Below are 26,451 nucleotides of genomic sequence, written 5' to 3' on the forward strand. Positions count from 1 at the left end.
TCAGATATTATAGAAGGTAAAAATATAACAAATGATAAATTAAATTTCAGAATTAAGTTCTAAAATAGTATTGAAGATGAAATAACTATTTTTCTTTTCGAATTTTATAAGTTAATGTCGCAAAAACAGTGTTAATTGAATTGGAAAAAAATTGGTAGCCATCTTTAAATATGGCCGCCTTTAACCACTTTCCACCAAGTTAATCATAGTAAACTTTTTCTTGTCTAATATTGGTGCAATTTTCGTTTCTGCAATGCGTCGGGTCTGTAATTAAAGCATTTGTGCGAAGTTTGTGGAGGGTCAAATGGTGTCACAAGGCAAAAAATATTTATGAGTTAAATTATTTGGGTATTGTGGAAATCAATTTAAAATAAATTCTGTCACAATTTTAAAATTCTGTTTAGGACCCACACACCCTTCACATGAAGACTTTAATCACAGACACGATCTTTGCGCCGCATTGCAAGAATGATGAACGTAGACTTTAATTACTGAAACGACGCACTGCGTGGCAATGCGGAAACAAAAGTTGCGCAATTGTCAAGGTGGATTAGGATGCGAACCTATGCTTGTAAGTTTTATTCGACTATGCTCTACTAATTCTTGCCGAATTATGGTATATCCACTTGGATTCGAAAACAATCCACAATGGTATTTAGATACTTTTATTGAGTCACAATTGAACTTTGAAATCAGATTTACTGAAACTTGGAAATAAATAACCAAGGGGAAATTCTATTAATGATAAATAATTCTGACATGGTTAGGGATTTGAACCTATGCCTCTGATGTGAAACAATCCAGGCATTAAATTGATTGTTTACATATATATATATATATATATATATATATATATATATATATATATATATATATATATGTATATATATATATATATATATATATATGTATATATATTTATATGTGAGTGTGTGTGTGTATAGAATCGTCTCATCATCATCACCAGATTTACATGTATCTTAAGAGTACAGTAAAGAGGTCCGTGTGACGACTAAAATTACACACAAACATACACATACAAATATACACACACACACACACACACACACACACATATATATATATATATATATATATATATATATATATATATATGATAAATTTTTGCACATTTAAACGTGTTTTTCATATTTCAAATAAGCCATATATATTAATACATTAAAGTCTAGATTCTCTTAACGACCTCGGGATCAGAGCCCCAGGCGGAATCACCCAAAGACTATAGTATCAGACCGGCCGGGATTTGAACCCTGGTCCAGGATACCTGTATGCCAGTGACCATGCCACTCAGCCACTGAGTGGCATGGTCACTGGCATACAGGTATCCTGGACCAGGGTTCAAATCCCGGCCGGTCTGATACTATAGTCTTTGGGTGATTCCGCCTGGGTCTCTGATCCCGAGGTCATTAAGAGAATCCAGACTTTAATGTATTAATATATATGGCTTATTTGATATATATATATATATATATATATATATATATATATATATATATATATATAATATATATATATATATATATATATTTATATATATATATATATATATATATATATATATATATATATCATCAGTGGATACTAGACGACTGCAGAACAAACGCCTCAGACATGTCATTCCATTTGCATTTGTTTATGGTCTTTCTATGCCAATCTACACCAGCAAACTTTCTTAGTTTGTCAATCCATAGTATTCTCTTCCTTCCCTGCTTCTTTTACGATATAAAGGGACCCATTCTGTTATTTTTAATGTCCATCTATTATCTGTCATTTTCATTGTATGTCCTACCTACGTCCATTTCATTTTTTTTACATGTTAAAATATCCTCAACTTTAGTTTGATTCCGTGTCTATGTTGTTCCTTTTCTGTCTCTTAGTGTTATTCCCATCATTTTCCTTTCCATAGGTCTGAGTTGTAACCAGTTTGAGTTCTAAGGCTTTAGTGAGGCTGTAAGTTTCTGATGCATAATTAAAACTGGTAGGACCATCTCATTAAATACTTTTCTTTTTAGAGAAACTGAAAATTTATTTTTCCTAATCTCATTTCCTTTTCCAAGAGCTCTCCACCCCGTGGTAATCCGTATTTTAATTTCAGTCCCGAGTCTTGGGGAAACACTTGTCTTTCCTTAATACGTATATTCATTAACAATCTCTAAAGGTTTGTCCATAAGTCTTATTTGCTGTCTCTCTCTCTTCTCAATTAACATTATCTTAATTTTACTCATATTTATTTGTAGTCTTACATTTCTGCTTTCTCTATTCAAATCTGCAATCACCTTTTGTAATTCTTTTCATGATTCACTAAACACAACTGTGTCATTTGCAAATCTTAAGTCGTTAAGGTATTCCCCATTAATATTAATTCCTACATTTCCAATTTAAATTCTTAAAACCTTCTGCTAGACATGCTGTGAACAATTTAAGAGACATGGGGATACCCAGTTTAACTTCTTTCCCAATCATAATTTTCTCACTAATTACTGTGCTTCCTGTATATAACACAAGACAAGGAATAGATAAATCTTACGATAGAACACTTGAATACAAACACATACACACACACATATAAGAGAGAGAGAGAGAGAGAGAGAGAGAGAGAGAGAGAGAGAGAGAGAGAGAGAGTATATATACACCGTATATATACATAGATATATATATATATATATATATATATATATATGTATATATATATACATGTATACATAATATGCACGTGTATGTGCGTGCGCATGCGTGTCTTATACACTATATATATGGCTGGCAGACCTCACGGCATTTCAATCCTAGTTGCATGAATATGTGTCCATATAGGTTACTTAATTTCCACTAACGTGGTCTATAACGGGTGAAATACATACGCTAATAAAATTTGGGAATTTGTAATCACTTATCATGATGATAAATATCTGTGTTTCACTAAGATAAGTAAATCAATCAAATGTGTATAATGAATTGTGGTTGATAAAATGTAGGGGTATTTTATAAATACTTGTTTTATTCATCAGTAAGCCTGGTGCATTATAAAGGTTTGTAAACCGCTTATGAGTGGCTGAAATAAGGGACATAACAATGTCCTAGAAACCAACTTTATAAACACATGATCAGCTTACAAGCCCTTCTCTACCCTGGCCAAGACCAGGGAGGGCCAGGCTATGACTACTGATGACTCAGTAGGTAGATCAATAGGCTCTCCCTAAGTCATATTCATAGGTGAAACGGACGTTAAGGTTTCGAACACTACATAAAACATCTACATTCTTCATAAACTGATACAATAAAGAGAATATTACCAGGCAACAAAGTCAATATATAATTTCTCCGTAAACACATGAGAAAGATTTACAGTGATGATGTGGATATAATTGCAAATTTTATCAAATTGAAAATGCAAAAAGTCTAAAAATATTAAAATTTGGCGCTTGACAAACAATGAGAACCCAAACAGAAGACACTTTCTTGGAGGCATTCATGACGCAACACCTGTTTTTCTCTATCAAATACATTATCTGCACACTGAAAAATAATGTTAATTGAAAATAGCAATCTGAATGATAAAAAAACTAATACATAATATGTCAAATTCAGAATGTAGCTTATTTCCTGTCGACCAAACACTAACGGCCATAAAATTGTTCCCTAGTTAAAATGACCATATACCAAAGGAAAATAAGCAATATCAAAATACAAAACATAGTAGCACTGTGAAACTTTTAGAATTTAATCCTGAATGAAAATTATTCCAGAGAAAACAGATATTCCTTTTATAATTTACCAATGCCTAAAATTATGTGTAAGTAGCTTTGCAGTCCCCTCTCACAACAATACAGTAATTTTGCCCTACCATGAAACCCCAAGTCGATTAATTTTCCATCTCTTGAGTTCACTTTGGTCGAATGGCCACAAACTGGTTCCGTTAATTTTACGTGTTATAGAGCATTACGTAATAGTAATAGATAGGAGAGATCTATGGCCAGCTATTCTCTCTCTCTCTCTCTCTCTCTCTCTCTCTCTCTCTCTCTCTCTCTCTCTCTCTCTCTCTAGTCATTTACGACCAAAGCCATATTGATAAATTGACATTTCACGCAGCTTGAGCGATAAATACTTTGATGTTTATTTAAAGCACAAATTGTTTTTCAGGAAGAAATAAAAAATATTAAGGTACTTTTGTAAAAATATGTAAATGTGTGTGTGAGTGTGTGTGTATGTATATAGTGTGTGGGTGTATATATGTATGTATATATTTTTACATATTTTTACAAAAGTAACTTTAATATTCTTTATTTTTTCCTGAAAAACAATTTGTGATTTTAATAAACATCAAAGTATTTAGCGCTCAAACTGCGTGCAATGTCAATTTATCAATATGCTTTGGCCGTGTGTGTGTATATATATATATATATATATATATATATATATATATATATATATATACATTATGCAGCTTTTACCCTTGAAGTGGAAAGTTCAAGAATGATTAGCCGTCATGTTCTGACCTAGTCTTTAAAGATTTAGATGCCAGTCGCAAAGCATTATCTCAAACTGATTGCCAGTGCATCCCACGACGGTCAACTATCTCTTGTTACTTGAAGAATGATTGACATGGACTTCAGAAAACGGTCATTGACATTTATTTGGATATATCCTCCCACAAATGAGTAAGAAACCTTTTACAACGGACTTCTCATCCTAGAGGTACATCTAACCTGTACCAGAATTGTTTCAGTATTCGGTAAATAGAATTTCATGTGATTGCCATTACATTTCATGAAACAAAGCTCATACTTATTTATGGCCATTTTCTAATTAATGGTGTTCTCAATCCTCCAATTGGCACTCTTCTGCCTTAAAATATTATTGCTGAGCAAAAAGGTTAACAAAATAGTGATAAGAAAGATAATAAATAAAAAAAGATAAATGGGAAATGGTGAGTTGTACCAAACGTGTTTCACACAATTGTACATAATTCCTTTTGTATATATTATGCTTGTATCTTCGCTCCTCCCTCGCACTAAAACGAACATGAAAATTCCTGTCTGGTTTTTCCTCTGTGATATTGTCTGTCTTGTGAACTTGTCATGTCCTGTTGCCTTGAGGTTTTGTATATAAGGAGAGTGTTCCACAACAATATAACTCAGTCGTTTCCAATCTGCCTTTGATTTCACAACTCCTCTCTCGGCCCGTCACAGAGTAACAGTCTACGGAGGATGTCATCTGTTCTCCAAGGAGTAGTAAAAGCAGAATGAAATATGTAAAGGAACAGATGCTATCAGAAATTAATACAGTCACAAGGACAATGGAGTGAAAATTTAGAGCATTTGTTGTATGTAAAAGACAAGAGAGGATGAGCTGTTCGATGCTAAAGTAACAGGGATAAGACTAAATCTAAAAACACTTGTAGTAACTGATAATACATGAAAATAAATTAGGAAGTTAAAGAGTGAGTAAATAATGATAGTGAAATACCACATTGCAATGGGGATAATGTGATACAATGGCTGACATGAGTTAAAAAAAAAAGTCTGAATGAGGGAAAGGCTACGAATGAATGGGAGAGAGGAATGACATTACTTAATACACCAGGGAATTTGCATGGCACGATTTTTAATGGGAAATCATGCTAGATGGCAGAATGATTGATGAGGGGAAGATCAGAGTGGGACCTATATAATGGAGTGTGTCTCAATCAGTCGTTTGATATAAGAAAATCTCATAAAGAAAACATTTCCAAGGCGGCATACATGAACATAGTAAAATGTTAATGATTTCAGAGACAGAAAAGCGATGTGGGGTTGTAGAGAATCTATGGCATACAAGATAAGTTGTTGCATAATAGGAGCAAAAAGGTGACTAGTTTGTTCAAAAAGGGGCTAAGACAATTTATGTCTCCATGGCTGTTCAATATCATTATGAGTGGAAAGGTACAAAAGGTCTGACAAAGGACACAGTATATGTATGTGAAAAAAAATGTGGAATTCGGTGAATGGAGATTAGAAGCGAGATGTTTACAGATGTTACACTGATTTGGGATAGTAAGGAAAATCTAAAAATACATAGTAACTGAGTTTGAATAGCTGTTGATCTGTCGAGCTATTTGGCAATATATATATAATGGATGACTCTAAAGGTGATAGAAAGGAAATTAAAAAAATACATGAAGAAAGAAAAGTGGATGGTTATGAACAATAGATTGCAAGAAGAGTTTAATTCTTTAACTAACCCATTGGTAGCGTGTGTTAATGGACTGTCAAGGAAACTCTCCCTTATAAAATATAAATGAGGAAGGGGAAATACACAGAATTAGTACAAATATTAATGTAAGAGAGAAAATCTATCACTTTGCCTTGGTCATCAGGAAATGATGGAGGGTGTATACGAGTTGGATGGTTGGCGTTGGAGAGGAGTGGCTTGATATCCAAGAAGCGTCAGACTGCTTGCAAGATAGAGGCGGATCATACAGGGTGTACAGTTTTTGAATATCCAGTATGCCACTGATAAGCCTCTGTGTCCATGTATGACATGGCGACAATCTTCCCCACGGAGTATTCATATATATAATACCGTACTTACAATATGCTTGAGACAGAGTTCAGCGATACATTTTCTATGAAATTAACCTTTTCTAAGAAAAGCGTCTCTCTCTCTCTCTCTCTCTCTCTCTCTCTCTCTCTCTCTCTCTCTCTCTCTCTCTCTCTCTCTGTATATGTATATATATATATATATATATATATATATATATATGTATGTATATATATATAAATATATATATATATATATATATATATATATATATATATACATATATATATATAATATTATATATATATAGTATATTCAAATAAACCCAAATAAATTCAAATTTCGAATACACCATTTTGGGATCATAGAATTAAAAGAAAATTCTTCTTTGACAGGACTTTCTGGTCAAGCAAAGGATTCGAACCTTAGCTATGTCAAATTTCAGGTGACAGTCTACTACTATACCACCAGACCATAATGATAAGATAAAAATTAATTTCGGTTCTGCTATACATTTCGAGTCAAATTAATTTTTGTACTTAGACTTGTTTTGTAATGATCTTACTTCTAATACTCATGATTATTTTTTTTTTCAAATAAACCCAAAATGTCTAAATATACCGACTTCACTCTGCCTCAGGACCATAGACTCAATGGGAAAAATTCATTAGAATTTCTGGTCAGCCAAGAATTCGAACCTTAGCCGAGTCAAAACAGACCATATAGTGGATTCTGACTGCTTTATATATATATATATATATATATATATATATATATATATATATATATATATATATATATATATATATATATGCGTGTGTGTGTGTGTAAAATTTAGGTTTAGCATTAAAAATCTAAACCAATCCATCTCCACCATTATAGCCTATTAGTGATTTAGTAACACTTGGCTATTCTTTTTTATATAATTTTATCACAGACACAGAATTTTATTTATCTATTTTTTTAAATAGACCACAAATACCTTTTAACATCGAATTCACTCCACCTCCATATCATAGACTCAAATGTGAAAAAAAAAATTTGAAATAATTTTTTGGTCAAACAAGGATTGAATATCTTACCCGAGTTGAAATTGAGTTGACAATTGACTACTATACCATGAGGCCATAAGCAAAGCGAATTCAATATTAAAAGGTATTTGATGCTTATTTGAATAATTGAAATCTCAAGTGTTAGTGATAAATTATCATAAAACACCCTAGTGTTACAAACTTACCCTGACTTCCATTAAAAATGCAAAACCTAAACTTGTGAGGATTACGTACAGCTTAGTCAGAATTAACTCTTGTCTCTTTATGGCCTGCTTGTATAGGAGTAGACTATCAACTCAATTTCGACCCGGCTAGGGGTTGGACGAGGCCGATCAGAAATTTTCATAAAAAAAATTAATATCCTCTTGGATTTAAGATCCTAAGGCAGAGCAAATTCATGTTAACACTCACTTAGCAAACTTTTTTTATCACTTTCCCTCCCTTTCCCAGAAATACTTGTTTGGATTCATATAATTCCAACAGTCAAGCTTTGACACAAATTTAAAGACGACTTCATTGTTATACACGTCAATATTCCTCTCTCTAGCACCTTTGTTTTTAATTAGATCCCCTTGTACAGTCACACTTTCATGCCCCTTCCTGCCATATTCTCCCTTACTCATGCAATCTTTGAACTAATAAATTTCCATTTTTTGTTCTTATTTATTCCTAAATTCTTCCCAACAAAGCAAGTACTCTTTCCCAGCTTTATGCCTTTCAGGTACTACACGCACATTTTCTTCTTCATTCCCGTCCCTACGCTCATTTCCACTTCATATTTGTCTCAATAAGTGTCAAATAACATAGCATTCTCTTTCTACGGAAATGGTATAAAATGGACTTCTCTTCCTTTCCCTGCATCGTTTGCAATCTCTAGGGACCCATTCAGTATTTATCTTGTTCATCCATTATCTGCCATTTTAATGGTATGTCCTGCCCATGTCCATTTCTTTTTCTTACTTGTTGTACCTATATTCATTAACAATCTCTAGTGGCCAGTCAACAACTTTTATTTGTTGTGTCTGCATTTTCATTGAACATGATCTTATTTTTACTCATATTCATTTTCAATCCTATATTTCTGTTTTCCCTATTAAAATATTCTGCCATCATTTGCAATTTCTCCCATGATTCACTATATAGAACTGTCATCTGAAAATCTTAAGTTTTTAATGTATTCCCCATTAATGTTCATTCGTACATTTTCCCAATCTAAGTTCTTAAAAACTTCTAGGCAAGTTGTGAATAATCTAGGAGGTGGGATCTCCTTGTCTAACTCCTTCCTCAATCAAAATTTTCTAACTATATGTAATTTTAGGATTACTGTACTTCCCATATACAGTAGATATCTTCATCTAGTCCTGGTCTTTGAAGAGCTTTCATTAGCACTGAAGTTTAGACAGAATCAAGAGCTTTCACATAGTCTGAAAATGTCATATACTCTATTTATATTTTCAATAGGTGGTTGATTACATGGATATGGTCAGTTGTAGGATACCCACTTCTAAAGCCTGCATTTTCTCTTGGTTGAAAAGTCTACCTGCTGTCTTTCTATTCGGCGTAATAAGATCTCTGTAAATTATTTATAAATTAATGAGAGTAAACTTATTGAGGTGTAATTTTTCCGGTACTTTGTGTATCGCTTTGTGAATTAGCGTAATGATAAAGTTTTTTCTAAGCTGTAGGTATAGAGCATTCTTACATACATTTTGTGTTAAGTTCAGCGATTTTTACTGCTATGAATTCTCCTACCTCTATCATGGAATTAATTGTTAAGCCATCTCCTCCTGCTGCTCCCTTTCTACGGTTACATTTTGGTACTGAATAAGGTGTTTCATTATTTCTATTGACAACGTTATTTTTTATATCACTGTTGTATAGCGCTATAGAGAAATCCACTGCAATTTTTTGTCAATCAGTTTCTTAGGTTGATAACATTTTCATTTATATATATATATATATATATATATATATATATATATATATATATATATATATATATATATATATATATATATATATATATATGTGTGTGTGTGTGTGTGTGTATACACAAATATATATGGAAACCTGGAACATTACTAAACCCTTAGAAGATATTCTAGTTACATCGCAAAAAGCTATGGAAAGAATAATGATTGGAATAACACTAAGAGACAGATAAAGAGCAAACTAAAGAAGAGGATATTGTAACAAGGTCACTAAAGATTGGAAAATCAGCAGAAGGAAGAGAAGACGATGGATTGGCTGGCTAAGAAAATTTGCGGGTATACAGTAGACTGCCATGGAAAGACCATCAACAGACGTGAGTGGATAAACATGTCTTAGGCCTTTGTCCTGCAGCGGACCAGTTATGGTTGCTGCTGCTATATATATATATATATATATATATATATATATATATATATATATATATATATATATATATATATATATATATATATATATATATATATATATATGTGTAGAAGAACCACAGGGAAAATGAAAATACGAAATATACGATTAAGTCCTGACTAGTTTCGTGATACTTCTTCAGTGTCCTCTGAAGTAGTATCACGAAACTAGTCAGGACTTAATCGTATATTTCGTACTTTCATTTTCCCTGTGGTTCTTCTGAATCTGAGCATCACGTTTTCCTGTGATTTTTACGCATATATATATATATATATATATATATATATATATATATATATATATATATATATATATATATATGTATATATATATATATATATATATATATATATATATATATATATATATATATAGTGTGTGTGTGTGTGTGTTTGCTCTGAGACAAATTACACAATTAAGAAATCAGTATACATATAATATACGAGAGAGAGAGAGAGAGAGAGAGAGAGAGAGAGAGAGAGAGAGAGAGAGAGAGAGAGAGAGAGAGAGAGAGAGGGGGGGGGGGATTACAATATTCAACATAATTTTCAAAATGATTGTCATAACTATTTCTGCTATAAAATTGTACTTATCTAATCTGGTAGATGATTACACACAAACTGAAGTTCCTTGGACACTGACCTTTGTTTTTAGACCCATCCTTGTCTGTGAAAGAAAAAAATCAATTACTAGTTAATAAGAAATTACATATGCCTATAATGCAATTAGGTTTTTAAAAATATAATGTTACAATCAATAAGGACAAATTTTCAAATCACTCAAAATAAAATTAGTAGTATAAATTGATTATAATAGGGTGCAATTAATAATCTTGTGTGTTATACCAAAAAATGATCAGAAATCTTTCATTATAAATCACAAAAACATGAGGAAAAATATTAGATGGTAAGATATATAAAACTTGAGGGAGGTGAACGAGTAGAGTACAAAATTATGCAAATCTCCAAATCAAATCACAAAAACATATCCATTTCGAAAACTTCTCAGAATTACACAAAATTACCAAACCTTCACTAATACGACATGAAAACAGTTGAAATCAATCAAACAAATCAACATTTCATCAAACCAATAACCTTAAAAGTAACCAAAAAAAGTTATGCGTCATGGATTTACTAGATAGATCCACCATTTACAGTGTCCTTAGTACATATATTCTTTTAAAAAATCTCTAGTGATTCGATTACTTATTTGTTGTCTCTCTGCCTTTTCTTTGAATATTATATTAGTATCACTGATATTTATTTTCAGTCCTACATTTCTGCTTTCTCTATTCAAATTTTCTATCATCTTTTGCAATTCCTGCCATGAATTACTTAAAAAAACGATGTGTTCCTCATTAATGTTATTTCCTATATTTTCTCAATTCAGGTTTTCAACTTCTTCTAGGCACGCTGTGAATACTAGGTAAAAATATGGTCTTCCTGTCCTACTTCTTTCTCAATTGGAGTGTTTTCATTATCTATACGTAGTTCTAAGTTACATATTTCCTGCATATATACTACCACTAGGGAGTTATGGGGTCCTTTGACTGGCCAGACGGTAATTCATTGGTTCCTTCTCTTTAGTTACGGTTCATTTTCCCTTTGCCTACATTTACACCGAATAGTCTGGCCTATTCTTTACAGATTCTCCTCTATCCTCATACACCTGACAACACTGAGATTACCAAACAATTCTTCTTCACCCAAGGGATTATCTATTGCACTGTAATTTTTCAGTGGCCACTTTCCTCTTGGTAAGGGTAGAAGAAACTCATTAGCTATGGTAAGCAGCTCTTCTAGGAGAAAGACACTCCAAAATTAAACCACTGTTCTCTAGTCCTGGGTAGTGCCATAGCATCTGTACCATGAATTTCCACTAAAGTGGGTTTGAGTTATCTTGCTTAAGGGTAGACTCGGGCACACTATTCTAAATTATTTCTCTTCCTCTTATTTTGTTAAAGTTTTTATAGTTTATATAGGAAAGATTTATTTTAATGTGACTGTTCTTAAAATATTCTTTTTTTCCTTTTTATCCTTTCCTCACTGGGCTATTTTCCCTGTTGGAGCCCCTGAGCTTATAGCATCCTGCTTTTCCAACTAGGGTTGTAGCTTACCAAATAATAAAATATATATATATATATATATATATATATATACATATATATATATATATATATATATGATAAATTTGTGCACATTTAGACGTTTTTTTTTCATATTCAAATAAGCGATATATTTTGGATACATTAATGCCTGGATTCTCTTAACGACCTCGGAATCAGAGCCCCAGGCGAAATCACACAAGAACAATAGCTTCTGACCGGCCGGGAATCGAACCCTAGTCCAGGAAACTTGTATGAACAGTCAAGATGGAATAAGATAAGGTGAGTTACCGACACATAGGCGGAAATATGCCGCGATATTTCTTTTATTTCACAAACGTTTTTGTTTTCATTTATGTTGACAGATTCATCATTTTTATATGTGTCATATATGGGTGCTCCAATTCTTAGTAGACAAATATAACTGTTGTTGGTGAATAAGAATAGATTTTACCGGTTCCCAAAATACGCAGAACTATGTAACAAGTGGGTGAATATATGCAAAAGAAATGATGGTATCAATGCCAAATCTACATGAATTTGTTCGTCACATTTCCAACGCAATGATTTTGCCAGAAACCTTAGGCACGAGTCGCTCAATTACTGCCCTAAGACTGTCTGAAGTCTAAAAGAATATGCCACACTGACACAAAATCTTTATAATAATGTAATTATTGTTTGTTGTGATTCAGGTAAGCCTATCACTAATATCTCGTCACTTTATTTTCGTTTACTAGGCATATGTTGCATGAATCATTTTGGTCAACTTAGAGAACTGTATATGAATAGGCTCACTTAAAAAAATACAAGAATATATGGATATATAAATTATATTTTTCATCCAAGTAAATCTTTAGCTACGATGGGAAGAATGTTTCTGAAGATGAGAGAGAGAGAGAGAGAGAGAGAGAGAGAGAGAGAGAGAGAGAGAGAGAGAGAGAGAGAGAGAGAGAGTACTATTATTTAAGCTTCAGATTATAATAAAAAAATTGTTGCTTCGAAATTTTCCAAAAGTTTTTGTTTTGGCAGATCCACCCGATCTAATCAACTTAATTCAAAATTATTTAATAGTCCATGGTTTTCAGGTTGGAGATAAAATCGTTACCTCAAAATCTATGTCAAAAATCGTACCTTTATCAGTAAAGGATCTCAAAATAGCCTACAAAATTAACGAGTCGCTTAAACGTGAGAGGTTATAAACGGCAATGTGAGAAAACAGCACTTCAGTTACTCTCTTCCTCAGTGGCTAATTCCATTAAATTTTGTAGTAACAAAGGCTTATTGAAAGGTCAGTTTTGTAATGAAACATTTGATCTAATATCTATGATTGTTAGTTGGTTTGACTTGAATAAGTCGTACATGAAGTATGTCGAACTGTCCACGTAAAGTTGAAATAGATACTATATTTTGTGATTAATGCTAAAGTGAAAGGCAAAATGTTTTCGTTCCAGTAAAAGGATCACCGTATAACATGTTGCATGGACTGTAAGGATTACAGTTCTTGATGACAAAACGGCTATGTCAAGACACAGTCGAACATCTCTTTTCTTTTATACGACAAATTGGTCATTGACATGGTCATCCGTCACCTTTGGAATTTTAATATAGACTACGGTTATACATAGTGGGTAGAAGCAAAAGTTAACGAATTGGGGTCTTAATATTAGTAATAATGATGAAGCTACTGTACATCTTGCGTCACTACAGAGTTCTTAAATATAAGTGGTCCATCTCAAAGGTTAAATGCTGCTCCCAATGATCTAGATTCTCATGAAACACCTTCTGCCTGTTAACAATGAGACCGAGACGGGAAAATCAACTGAAACACTGATAGGAAATGGGTCCTTAAGTTCTTTGATGGGAGGGTTCATGGCTTTTAAATTTAAAAATAGGTATATATCATTAGGCTCAGCTGATGTAGATGAAACAGACGATATTTGGATATCACTTGTAAAAAGAAAGATATTATATAGGTCATGTAATCATTTTGGAGAAAATCTACAAGAAATGGAATATTTATTCAAAATTTTCCATGGTGATGCTCTAAAACCAGGAGTCAGAGCCATTTCATATCTTAATGATATATTCAAAGTCACCAATATTGATGTTCCAGAGGAGGTCATGAGCTTTTTATTATTAGAAGTAGGCTAAACTAAGAATGAAAATTTTTAAAGTAAAGTTGTGAAAAATTATAAAAAAAAATGTTCAGTAATATTGAAAATTTATTTCATTGAAACGAGAGAGAGAGAGAGAGAGAGAGAGAGAGAGAGAGAGAGAGAGAGAGAGAGAGAGAGAGAGAGAGAGATTTTTAAGGAAATATTCAGAATAATGCTTTTGTCATATGTGAATTTTTATTTCCAATGCTATTATATTCAAAATACAGTATGTATTTTAGAAATATAGTCATAAAGACATTAATATTAGCCTACTTTCATAAATGCAATGTTCGGAATCCAAAAAAGAAGCACGAATAATGAGGCTGGTTGTACAGGACAGCTGTCAAAGAAACGCTCGGAACTCTCCAAGTGACGTCACAGAGCACAGTCAAGCTCCCAGCACCATGCGCGGTAACTCACCTTATCTAATTCCATCTTGTGAAAAGTGACATACCCCTTGGACACGAAGAAAGATGACAATTCTTCTGTACTTATACCTGTCGCATTCAGGTTTTTTGTACTTTGAATTGAAATCAACCCATCTTCACCATCGTAGCTAATTGGTATGTTTGTGACTTGGCATTCGATTAATGATAAATTTTGCACATTTAGACGTGTTTTTCATATTAAAATAAGCCATATACTTTTGATACATTAATGTTTGGATTCTCTTAACGACCTCGGGATCAGAGCCCTAGGCGAAATCCCAAGAAGACAATAGCTTCTGACCGGCCGGGAACCGAACCCTGGTCCAGGAAACTTGTATGAACAGTCACATACCACTTGGTCACGAAGAAAGATAAAAAGTAAATGACAATTCTTCTGTACTTATACCTGTTGAATTCAAGTTTTTTAGTACTTTCAATTAAAATCAACCCATCTTCACCATCGTAGCTAATTGGTATGTTTGTTTGTGAATTGCCATTCGATTGATGATAAATTTTGCACATTTAGACGTGTGCAAAATTTATCATTAATCAAATAATTTCCAATTCTATTCATTAGGCTTTTGGTGTTTTCTGATAGTTTTCTTTGATCTTGATTAGGAACTTTTCAACCTATCTCTTATGTTAATTCTAACACAAATTTGATTAAATTGCTGTTCATTTCTTGTTTACTTAGTTCCTTTTAATCATCTAGGTGGGAGTATGTATTTTTGTATTGCTAAACTAACCTCATCAGAGTTTTATCTTACTATAAAATTTACTATTTTATTTCTTGAAATTAGTTTTTCTTTTTCTTTCCATAGATCTAGACAAATCTTACTTCTCACTATTCTATGGTTGCTTAACTTTAACTTTTTTAGCACTATTTCATCTCTAACTAAATTAACTTTTTCAAAAAGAATAAAATCGATTCGATTTCCGTCTCCCCATTCGGCCTTCCCAATGTCCATATTCTGTGCTTCCTTTTTATAAAAAAAAAAAAAAAAAAAAAAAAGGTGTTCATGGTTTTAAAAGTGTTTCTTTCAGCAAATTCGACAACCATGTCCCTTCCGTCATTTCTTGTGCCTACTCCAAATTTGCCTCTACTCTTCTGTTGACCTACTTTAGCACTGACATCCCCCAAAACAAATGGATATAGAGTCCTATGTTTGTCACAGATATCTCCAGATCTACATAAAAAGTGTCTATTTCTTCCTTAGTGTGGGATACTGTTGGGGCATAAATTTGAATGATCTTTAGTTTATACTTCCTATATAATTTGATAATCAATTCTGTAACTATATCATTAATTCGCCTATGTTACCGGCAAGATGTTTTTAATAATAAAATCAACTACAATTTCTTTTTTCCTTTCATGTTCTTTTAGCAAAATATATGGCCCTCTATTAACTCTACATAAAATTCCCCACTTCTTCCAATTCTGTTTCGGAACCATCCATCATATTCAATAATATGTCTTTTATTAACCAATGTTAAAAACTTTTCAGCAGTATTCATTCCTTTCTGTAACAGATTTAACAAATAAACACGATACCTTTTAATTGAGTTATCATGACAATTGTGAAGATTTATCATGACTGTATATGGGGATGCAGGATCCTCTCCATACACTAAGGGAAATTTTGTGTCTCTTAGTGATGTATTATATGCAATGTTTAAAGCAAGCTGAGCACTTGAAAGCATGGTGTGCCAATGACAGGGTTTATCAGCCACTAGGTAACCAAATTTGCACAGTGAGGTCCGATATGTTCTGAGATATAAGTTCGTTGGATTTTTTGGGGATTTTATAAACAATACATTTTTAGAAAGCTAACATTACGAAGAATGCAAAAACTAATGTTGCCAGAATTTTCGAGGTCATTTTGGCGGCCATTTTGGATTTCTAATATGGCGACCACAAAATCTTATTTTTCTCTTATTTACTTATTAATTTTGTTTTAACTGTATGTGGTAAAATTTTATCCGTAAATTTATATATGTAATCTATGAAGTATGCTTGAATAAATTCAGTATTTGTGTTTGTAATCAAATTGGTTTTATTGCGTATGTAACTATGTTCGGCGATTGTGGCGTGTTGTTTTGTTGTGTATTGTTTTGTGTAGTTTTGTTCTGAGTGCTATGTTCTCAGTGGAATAAAGCCTTGCTGAAGGTTTTGTGATTCTTTTGTATATTACACTGTACTGATTATGATGAAATATGACCAAAAAAAACAACTTTGATTTTTTTTTCTTTACAGGTCTAATTTGAGCTGCAATGAACACTGTGCCTCTTCTGAGCAAGCCATGTGAAGAAGTAAAGGATGGGGGATCCAATTAACTGGAGACTGTGTATTCTTTGCCAACGTGGTGACAAAAAAGAAGGTCCTTTGGTACTAAAACCACGACTAGGTTCTTATGTGACATGCTTGAATGCAGTCAGAGAAAGAGCCACTTGCAATGATGGACAGTATGTGGAAATCGAGCGAAGACTCAAAGATGTTACCAGAGATACATTGAGTGAGCAGGGTGCAATATGGCACCGAAGCTGTTATCAGGAGGCAACAAACAGGAGTCGGATCGAGAGGGCCAGGGAACGCAATGAACAAGCTGTGAGTGCGGCTTCAGCCACCAAGAAGCGTGGGAGAAAAAGAAAGAGTGAAGAGATTGAACAGCCATCTGAGCGGCCGGCCAAGTTCACAAGATCCAAGACAGCTCCCCTGGAGAAGGATTTGTGCTTTTTCTGCCAAGAAGACACAGGAGAGCAGATCTTCAGGGTTTGTACGTCAGAGACAGGGAAACAAGTAAGGTCAGCTGTGGAGAAGTCTGGGAATCCAGCCCTGGTAACAAGACTGAATACTTCTATCTCCCCTACAGATGCACATGCAATTGATGTTCAATACCACAAAGGATGCTGGAGAAGCAACGTGTTTCATTCCTTAAGAGAAGTGTCAGACCGAAGTGGTCCATACGTCCACCCACTTCAAGCAGCAAGCATGGTTGAAATAACAAACTTGGTTGAAGTGAAGACACGACAAAAGGCTGTAATCTCAATGGGAGACGTAGAGACAGTGTACAAGAACATGCTTGGGGATGTCATGGCACAGCATTGCCCCACCTTCAGTCGAAAATGGTTAAAAGAATATGTTCTGACTGAACTCCCAGCTGTGACATCAGTACTGCAAAAAGATCGTAGGAAATCAGCAGTGCTATACAACCCAACAGCCTGTCAAGAAGATAATGTTCATTCAATGATAATAGAAGCTGGCAGCATGGACAATATGAAAACAGTCTTCAAGGCAGCCCAGATCATTCGCCAGAGTATTGTCTACTTCAACAAGGAAAGTGTCACAGATAATGATGACATCCCGGTATCAAGTGATACAACATGTGTCCCAGCTGAATTGTACAGCCTGATGAGATGGGTTCTGACTGGGCCTGTGGAACATCTAGCAACTGAAGCAAGAACAGGGATCACAGACCGGTTAGCACTAACTATGAACCAAAACATGATGTTTGGGTTGAAGACAGACAGGCAGGTCCAGTACAAGCCTTCAGGGTCAGGCACCTTTAGGCAGCACCGAACAAAAGAGAATCCCCAAGTGATCGGACTAGCGCTTTCACTTCACAGTGACACCAGGAGTAAAAAGTTGTTGGAGCTGCTCAACAGGCAAGGATTGTGCGTGTCTCATGGACGCACACTACAACTGGAGACTGCCCTGGCCAATGCTGTTGTGGAAAACACCAAGAATTTTGGGGGTCTCTATATACCTCCCTTCCTCAAGAAAGGTTCGTTTGTGTTCTTAGCAGCAGACAACATTGACTTCTCCGGGGACACCCCAGATGGCAAGTGTACTACACATGGTACCATAGTTGCGGTCTATCAAAAACGTGATGCACTTGGAGAGACAGTTGCTCCATCACTCAGTATCAAGCATACTAGTAGCCAAACAGTGTGGAGGATTTATTTTTGTTTTATTTTAATTTTTGTTTTTTGCCAAATCCAGAGAGAGAGAGAGAGAGAGAGAGAGAGAGAGAGAGAAAACAAGTGGTATTTAGCGAATGATTGTTTGTAGTGGGAAAGACTGTCGGTATATTTGAGGTTGTTTGTTTATGTTTTTAGTTAGGTTACGACAGTGGTGAATGTTTCGGAGCGAATGCTTTTTTTGATTAACTTCTGATAGAGGCGGTTGTGTGTGTGATTGCTGGATTTACTATTATTCTTTATTACCAGCAAGGAAGTGATTATTTATATTCTAAGCAGGCCGTGATTCCTCCTTTGGAGAGGCTAACTCCTTTGGAGAGATTTTCTTTGAATGTGACAGTGATTGATGACGACTTGGCTATAATAAGGAACTTGGCACGACTGCTTGGATTTGGATAATTGTTGATGACCTGGCCTGTAATTGATTGTGTTAGACTGCTCATTTGGATTGACCAAGCGTTGATGACCTGGCCTGTTATTTAAGATTCCGATTGATGATGATGATGATGATGATTATGATGACAACGCTCACGACCCATAATTAATTAATGCAGTTGTGTTGACATTTGTCAGTGTTGCGGTTGCTATTAAGTTCTCGTTTTGGGGCAATTAAAGACTGTTGGCCCTTGGGTGGACGAAGGTGTCCACTCAGAAATATATATATTAATTACGTTTATATTTGGAGGTGAAGGGAATTTTTAGCTTTAAGTTTTGTTTTTCATACGGTTATTAGAATGTGTTTTCTATATATAGTAAGTTAAGATTGTAGTGCTAAGTGTGATTTTTTTTGGTTATGGAATATGGTTGGTGATTTTTTAGTATTAAGTGATTGTTTTGGTATTCATAAATATAGTTTTAAGGTTATGGTTTGTGTTAATGTCCTTTTTGTCTAAGAGTCTGGTTAATGATAAAGTAAGGGGAAAGTTTGTGCAGAGGAGACATTTGTCTGTTTAGTGTGATTCAAGGGTGTGGGGCTTGTTCTTGCAACATCCCGCCACATTATTTTGGCGCCCGAACAGGGACAGCCGAGGTGGGATTGAAGCTGGACTCCTTGACGAAGGATTGAATTAGGTTAAGAATTTAGATATAAGGTTGATGAAAAATGGAGGAGCAATTAAGGGTTTTGAAGGAGGAATTGCGGCTGAGTAAGGAACGTGAGGAGAGGTTGCTTGTAGAGAATGAGAGGTTGCACTGGGAGAATGAGGCGATGCAGAAGGAGCTTAGGGAGTTAAAGGGAACTGTAGAGAGAGTGGAAGAATGTGTTGAGATGAGGATGAAAGAGAATGAGGAACGAATGGAGAACCGATTGGAAGCTATGATGGGGCAAGTCATGGGGATGATGAAAACTATAATGGGTGAAGGTGCAGTCGGAGGAGTATCCTCAGTTTCGGGTAATGGGTTGATAGTGGATGAGAAGGCTAAGGTTAGTGATAATGGGAAAGGAAGTGATAGTGATAGTAGTAATAGTGATGGTGATATTGAAGATAAGGGAATTAGGCATAGTAAGGATGAACAGAAAGGTGAGAGGAAAGATGAAAGGAAAGGTAAAAGTGATGTGAAGAAAGAGAAGAAAAAGTATCAGGCTGATAGCAAGGACGATCGTGAATGGGTGAAAGTGGTAAGTAAGAAAAAGGGTAAGAAGGGAATGGTTAAGGATAGGAATTTAAGTGTGGAAGTGGATTCATTATATTCAAATGAGGAAGAAGGTAACAAGGGAGTAGACAGTGATGATAGCAGTGAGAATGAACGTGATGTGTGTAAGACTGTGTTTATGAGAGAGGTACCTCGGTGTGAAAGGTTCAATGAGCATAGCAGTAGGGATGTATATGATTTTTTCAAGGAGTATGAGAGGTATTGTCAGGATAAGTATGGTGATAGTAAAAGAGTTTGGGCTAGGGAGTTAGGAGAATATTTGACTGGGTATTTGTTGACGATGTATGGAGTGATAATGAGCGTAGGGGACGTTGATTATGAAAGTGTGAAAAAGAGAATAATTGAGCAGGTAAAACGTATGAAAGGGAGTGTTAAGTATAAGCGTAAGAATGATTTTGATGAAGCACGGATGAATGCAGGAGAAGCGATGTCGATGTATGTATGTAGGTTGGAAACTTTAGCTAGGAAGAAGTATGGGGATGAAGGTATAAATGAGAATAAGGAGTTAATGAAGAAGTTTTTGGCTACTGTACCCGAGAATGTTGCTGAGTTTGTTAATTTGAAACGGAAGGAGAAAATGAGGTGGACAAAAGAAAGATTGACATGGGACGATATTTTAGAGATAGTTGAGGATTACGAGTTGGATAGGTGTATGAAAGAAAGTAAATCTGTGAGTGTAAGAACTGGAATGGAGGAAAGTGTGCCAGAATTTGTTAGTTTTAGAGATGCTGTTATGAGAGGACCGATGAGGGTAGCTGATAGTGTAGTAGATAGGAGTGTTAGGGCGAGTAATGTGGGAATACCTGCAAGGACAAATGAAGCGTTTAGGCAAGGGAATCAGGTTTGGAGGGATAGGAGTGTTAGTGCGCATCGAGGTATGTCAGATAGTCGTGTCCGTAATGAAAAGTGTTATAGGTGTGGAAAGGAAGGTCATAAGAAGAATGAATGTAGATGGGCTCTAGGTGCTTGTTTTGGATGTGGTGAGGTAGGGCATAGAATTAGTGAGTGCAAGAAAGAGAAAGGGATAAAATGTTATCGGTGTGGTATGACTGGGCACATAGCGAGTGGATGTCGGAGTAATCGTACAAATGTGATTTGTGGTAATTGTGGTAAGGATGGTCATTATGCTAGAATGTGCAAGGAGCCACAGGGTAAGTGTACTGAATGTGGTGCAGATGGGCATGTAGCTAGGGTATGTAGGAAGAAGGGAGTAAATCAGCCAGGATGTTCGGGAAACTAGAGTGTAAGAGGGTTCAGCTGGGTGAGTCCTCGAGTGTGTGCGGAGTGAATGTGATGCATGTTCGTGAAGGTTTACTACATGAAGACGTGATGGGCGAAAGAGCTTATGACTGCATGAGTGCAAAAGTAAATTTTAATGGAATAGAGCTAGTTGGTCTGATTGATACTGGTTGTGGTGTCAATTTAATGTTTAGGAATGCATACGATAAGGTAAGGGATGTGTGTGAATTTAGGGGGTGTAAAGGTGAAGTGAAAGATATCAGTAATTTAAGTATGTCTGTGCAAGGAAAGTTACGTGAAAATGTTATGATTGGGGGGTTGATGATGGAAGATAATGATTTTTATGTGGTTGAGGGAGTAAATGACAAATACGATGTGTTATTAGGTTATAACTTCTTGAAAAATGCGGTATGATTGTACATCCTAGTGTAAATATGATAGAGATGAAAGTTAAGGGTAAATTTTGTGGGGAATTTTATTTGAATGAAGATGGTAGTGTATGGAAAGGTGTGCCGTTAATAGCAAAAGAAGGTGTTAAATTGTCAAAAGATGCGAGTGAGGTTGTCAGTGTAAAAGTTGCATGGCCGAATAGTCTGGGAATTGCCAATAGTGACAATTGTGAATATGTAGTGGAAGGTTCGGAAGCAAGTAATTTGGTGAAAGCAAGTGTGCATGTGTATGATGGTATTTTGAATTTGCAGGAGCCGAAGGTGTATGTGAGCTTGTTGCTGACTGTAAGGAGGAAGAGAATACGGGGTATACGTGAGGGTGATTGTATGGGATGTATGTATACATTGGTCAATGTAGAGGATGAAAGGTATGTTAAATTGAGACGTGTTATGACGGGTAAGATAAAGCAGGATGACAATTGGGACTATGAAAGTTTGAAAGAAAGAATTAATGTAGATGAGAATATAAGTGAGGGAGAAAGGGAACAATTGTATAGGATGTTATGGGATAGACGGAGAGTTTTGAGTCGCGGTGACGAGGATTGTGGGGGATCAAAGCTGCCTGAATTTAAGATAGTTCTTAGTAATGATACCCCCATATATCAGCGTCCCCGACATTTTTCTCCGCCTATTGCCAGAGAAATAGAAGAGCAGTGCCAGGAGTTAGAACAAATGAGTGTAATAGAAAGGAGTGAGAGTGCCTGGAATAGCCCTATTGTACCTGTAAGAAAGCCGGATGGAAGTTTACGTATGTGCATTGATTATAGGAAGGTGAATGAAGTAACTGTTAAAGAACGTTTTCCGATGAATGTAGTGTCTGACTGTGTGTATAAGATGCATGGTATGAAAGTGTTTACAAAGTTAGATTTAGTTAGGGGCTATTACCAGATGCCTCTGGCAGAGGGGAGCAGGCCCATTACGGCATTTTCAAGTAGAAATTGTCATTATCAGTTTAAGAGATTAAGTTTTGGCCTTGCTAATGCGCCTGCTGCCTTCCAGAGGGCGATGAATGTAGTTTTGGCTGGGTTTGAATGACAGAAGGTGACTGTTTTTATTGATGATATTTTGATTGCTAATGAGACTGTTGAGGAACACATGCAGTTGCTTGAAGCAGTATTAGAACGTTTGATAGAAGTTGGTGTGAAAGTTAAGCTTGAAAAGTGTACATGGTTGGCCGGGGAGGTGGAATTTCTTGGGCATGTGGTGAGTGAATTGGGTATAAGGAAGAGTGATAAGTTTGTGAGTAAGGTGAGAGAATTTCCACGTCCTCGTACGGTGCGCTCCAACACGGAAATATAGCCCAGTGAGGAAAGGAAATAAATTACAATAAACAATCAAAATAAAATATTTCAAGAACAGTATAAAATATAAAAATAATAAAAAAGAGGAAGAGAAATTAGATAGAGCAGCGTGTCCAAGTGTAAAATCAAGCAAGAAAATTCTAATCTAAGACACCGGAAGGCCATGGAACAGAAGCTATGTCACTACCCAAGACTAGAGAACAATGTTATGATTTTGGATTGTCCCCCTAGAAGAGCTGCTTATCATAGCTAAAGAGTTTCTTCTATTCTTACCAATAGGAAAGTAGCCTCTGAACAATTACGTTGCACTAGTTAACCCCTTGAGCAAAGAAGAATTCGCTTGGTATTCTCATTGTTAGTTGTATGAGGACAGAAGAAAATGTGGAAAGATTAGGCCACACTATTGAATGTATGTGTGGGCAAAGATAAAATAAGCCGTAACCAGAGTGAGTGGTCCAATGTAGTAATGTAGTATTGTTATTTATTAGTATTTGCGTACTGCTAAGTCTAGCAATGAAAGAGTACGGCACATGAGCCAATGAAACTCCTGTTTTAGTTGGTAGGTTAGCTAAGGCACCAGCCACCCATTGAAACAATACCGCTATCAGATCCTTTGACTGACTAGATACTACTACAATGGATCTGTTTTTGGTTATAGCACATTTTTCTCTTGCCAACACATACATCTAATAGCCTGGCCTATTCTTTACACACTTGGCGACATTAAGATAACTGCCCTTTAATTGTTCACTGGCTATCTTCCACTTGGTAAGGGTAGAAGAGATACTTTAGCTATAGTAAGCACATCTTCTAGGAGGACAGTTCAAATTCAAACCATTGTTCTCAAGTCTTGGGAGTGCCATAGTTTCTGTACCATGGTCTTCCACAGTCTTGGGTCAGAGTTCTTTTGCGTGAGGGTACACTCAGGCACAGTATTCTATCTATTTCCTTTCCTCACTGAGTTATTTCCCTGTTGGAGTATCATGTAGATATGTAAAGTTAAAGAGGTCAAGGTGTGATGACCTGTGGCCTCATGAAAAATCACCACGAGGCTATATAAATGGCGTCATGTAAACCGATGATACAATAGGCTCTGAGTACTTCTTTACACAACATGTTAAAGCATGAGGGAGGTTGGAGAAGCACTGCGTGTTTTGATGAGTACAGCTCAAATTCCGGGAGACGTTCACGTGGTGACTGGCACCACCCATCTCCTGCAGGGGGCATCATAGCCCACACAGACAAGATGAATATCGACCGACCCTTGAAGCATATCAAGAGTTGTTTCCAACAAGGGTTATAGCTTATCTAGTAGTAGTAATAATAATAATAATAATAATAATAATAATAATAATAATAATGATAATAATAATAATAATAATAAAGATGGCATAACCGTGAGTGTACCGGGTAAATGCAATCACAGATATACGTACATACTTGAGTGATTCAAGGAAGAAAACGTCCTACCACATCAAAATGTACCCTATAGAATTTAACAGGAACCACAGGCCATTTTTTGGCTTCCAGTACAGTGTTTATATGTTTAAAATAGTCACGAGCATGACATAACGTCACATACTTTTCACTTGACGTAAATTCCTAGGCAAAGGAAGGACTCATGTTCCCTTATTATTGTTCTAGCAGTCCCCAAATTCCCCATGTAAAGACTATTGTAAACTATATGAATGCCTCATTTGACTAAAGAGGAAGGAAGAACTATCAGTACACAACATTCACCTCCTCGCCTCTCATACATACAATATAAAATATTATCTATGAAAAAAAAAAAAATTAATGCAGCCCATTCAGGAAGGATGGTAGCTGCCGGATTCTCCTTTAACAACTGCTCGTTCTCATTTCAGCTCTTCCTGCTTTTTTTTTTTATTTCCTCTATGACCAAGTCAACCAAGTCAATGACACTTGTTCCTCAGGGCACTCACTTTGGACACCTCCGGTTATGTCCTCTATCACCAATATGAAAATGCCTCTCTCTCTCTCTCTCTCTCATGCTCATATTTCACTGCGCCAGTTCTCTGCCTATCTGTCGCCAGTACTTTCCCGCCTTCTATTTCTCTATCTTGGGTCTGTTGTTCTTGTTTCCACATCTGTAATCTAGTAGTTACCCATATTATTGCATTCCTAGAGAGGGCATCAGCTACTTGTTAACTTTGCCCGCCAAGTGGTCAAAGAATACTTCTATTGAATTTTAAGTCTTTTTATCCACCTAACTCGTCTAGTAGTTAAATCTTCCCTGTAATACAAATCATGTAATGGCCGATGATCAGTTTACAAATGAATTAGTTGACCCAACAAAATGACCCAATGCCTCTCCAGAACCCACAGAATGGTCAATGCCTCTCGATTGAAGGTGCTATAATTCTCTCTACTCCTTTCAATGCCCGAGAAGCAAAGCCAAAGGTTTTTTCCATCACTTGTCTCTATCCTAGCTTCTATATAAATTTCTTGTCAGCCTACCAACACTTTTAGGGAATTATTTCCACCTCATTTAACAATGATGCTCTCATATATGATAAAATCCTGACCTAAAATACAACTGAATTCCGGTATGCCAGAAGTATGTTTTTTGGAAAATTAAGGTTGAATCTAATCGACTTGACCTCAAAAGACTGTCTCACTGTATGTCTTATTTCATATTGATTACCACTTGCGATAAGTTGGCTTGAGGTTCTTCTGTATCCAAAGAGTAAGACGCTGGCTTCTGCGTCTAATAAGCACTTGGTTGGCTAACCAGGCAGGTTCCTACGTCCTGCAAGCACACCAAGCCGCCATGCAGGACCACAGTTTGGGCTTACAACCCTACTCTCATGACCTTTACACGACGCTGAAGAGGTAAGGTCAGGAGTATTGAGGCAGCTTAAAAGTATTAAAGGCCGCTCATGAATGGCAGAGGCAAGGGACAGTGACATTGCCCTATCAAGCAGGACAATGCCCTAGAGACTAACCATACTGACACATGATCAGCACCCAAGCCTCCTCTTCACCCAAGCTAGGACCAAGGAGAGCCAGGTAATGGCTGCCAATGACTCAGCAGATAGACCTATTGGCTCCCCCAAAACCCTCATTCTTAGCTCACAAGGGTGATAAGGTTGCAGCGACCAAAGGAACTAACGAGTTTGACCGGAACTCAAAC

General features: G+C 35.7%; 1 long non-coding RNA gene across 3 annotated transcripts in view; it reads right to left on the minus strand.

Moving 5' to 3' along the window:
* Nucleotides 1–10,621: 10,621 nt before the first annotated feature.
* Nucleotides 10,622–26,451, minus strand: part of LOC137644893 (uncharacterized) — a 264,782-nt gene continuing 248,952 nt past the window's right edge. For all 3 annotated transcript variants that reach the window (XR_011045229.1, XR_011045227.1, XR_011045228.1), the window contains exon 3: nucleotides 10,622–10,652. This is a non-coding gene — a long non-coding RNA (uncharacterized lncRNA). The remainder of the gene's footprint in view (nucleotides 10,653–26,451) is intronic.

Source organism: Palaemon carinicauda, chromosome 8 (assembly GCF_036898095.1).
Source record: "Palaemon carinicauda isolate YSFRI2023 chromosome 8, ASM3689809v2, whole genome shotgun sequence".
Lineage (NCBI taxonomy): Eukaryota > Metazoa > Arthropoda > Malacostraca > Decapoda > Palaemonidae > Palaemon > Palaemon carinicauda.